Source organism: Orycteropus afer, unplaced genomic scaffold, assembly GCF_000298275.1.
Source record: "Orycteropus afer afer isolate SDZICR_OR568_19922 unplaced genomic scaffold, OryAfe1.0 scaffold00098, whole genome shotgun sequence".
NCBI lineage: Eukaryota > Metazoa > Chordata > Mammalia > Tubulidentata > Orycteropodidae > Orycteropus > Orycteropus afer.
The window spans coordinates 4,493,966-4,496,020 of record NW_006921685.1 but is presented as its reverse complement, the minus strand read 5'-3'; positions in this window follow the sequence as shown (position 1 = coordinate 4,496,020).

Genomic DNA, 2,055 nt, shown 5'->3' with positions numbered 1-2,055 from the left:
ATATATCATCATCAAACTCATCAAAACCAAAGACAAAGAAAATTCTGAAAGCAGCATGTGAAAAATGAAAAGTTGCCTACAAAGGACAACCAATAAGACTAAGCTCTGATTTCTCAGCAGAAACCATCCAGGTGAGAAGGCAATGGGGTGGTATATATAAAACCCTGAAAAAGAAAAATTTCCAACCAAGAATTATATGCTGCTGTTATGTGCCATTGAGTTGTCTCTGACTCATAGCAACCCCTCCTTGGGTTTCTGAGGCAGTATCACTATGGAATTAGATTGTCTAATCTTCCTTCTGAGGAGTGGCTGGTGGGTTTCAACCACCAACCTTCTGGTTAGCAGTCAAGTGCCTTAGGCACTACACCACCAGAGCTCCCCAAAAATTATATACCCAGAAAAACTGTTCCTCAAATATGATGGTGAAATTAGGACATTTCCAGATAAGCAGAAATTAAGAGAATATGTTAAAACAAGACCAACCTTACAAGAGATAGTAAAGGAAGTTCTTTGGACAGAGAACCACTAATAGCAAACAACAACTGACCATTAATACACATGATGATATGACCCAGAAACCAATCCAGTAATAGAAGTATCCAGAGTAAAATAAGTTTACAAGATTGTAAACAGGGAACCAGAGACATCAATTGGTAAATGAGGATGACTACAAACCAAAAATGAGAAAAAAGAGTGTAGTTACCGAACTTCTAAATGATGAGGAAGTCAAGAGTGTTGCAAGATAGAATGGACTGTTCTAAAATTGGGGAGGAAAATTATAAATCACATTGTAACCTCAAAATAAATAAATAAAATAATAGACATTCATATCACAATAAAAAAGGACAAGCACAAATATTTAGCAAATACTAAAACAACAGCAACAAAGGAAATGATAACATGATTCATAAACAAATGAGTTGAGCACAGAAAATTTTATGTAACAAGAAACAAAGAACAACACGAAAAACACATAACAAAATGACAACAACAAATTCATACTTGTTGATAATTACACTGAATGTCAATGGATTAAATGCACCACTCAAGAGATGGAGAGTTGCAGATGGTATAAGAAAATATAACCCATCAATATGCTGTCTACAAGAGACACACCTTAGAGACAAAGACAAAAATAGGCTAAAAATCAAAGGTTGGAAAAAAATGTATTAAGCAAATGGCAACAATAAAAGACCCAGAGTAACAATATTAATTTCTGATAAAATTGACTTTAAGATAAAAACCACCATAAGAGACAAGGAAGGACATTATATAATGATCAAAGGATTAATTGAACAAGAAGATATAACCATAGTAAATATCTCTGGACCCAATGAAAGAGCCCCAAAACACATAAATCAGACTTTAACAGAATTGAAAAGACAAATAGATGCCTCCACACTTATAGTAGGAGACTTTAATATACCACTTTCAATGAAAAATAGAACTGGAAAGACCCTCAACAAAGAAGCAGAAGAACTAAGCAATACAATACACTAACTTGGTCTTATAGACATTTACAGAACATTCCACCCAACAACAGCAAACTATATGCTCTTCTCTAGTGCACATGAAACATTCTCCATGATAGACAATATGGTAAGCCATAATACAAGCCTTAATAAATTTTAAAATTTTGAAATACTGCAAAGCATCTTCTCAGATCACAATGCTATAAAATTAGAAATCAACGGTAGGAAGATCAATTGAAAAACAGCAAACACATGGAAAATAAACAACACCCTCCTTAAAAATGAATGATAATAGAAGAAAAAAATGAAATTAAAGTATTTCTTGAATCAAACAAGAATGAAAACACAACATACCAAAATCGTTGGGACACAGCTAAAGCAGTGATCAGAGGCCAATTTATAGCAATAAATGAATACATCAGAAAAGAACAAAGAGTCAAAATCAACAGTTTAAACCAACATATTCAACAATTAGAAAAAGAAAAGCCTACACACCAGAAGAAAGAAAATAATATTCGAACAGAAATAAATGAAACAGAAAATAGAAAGACAATAGAAAAAATCGACAAGACTAGAAGTTGGT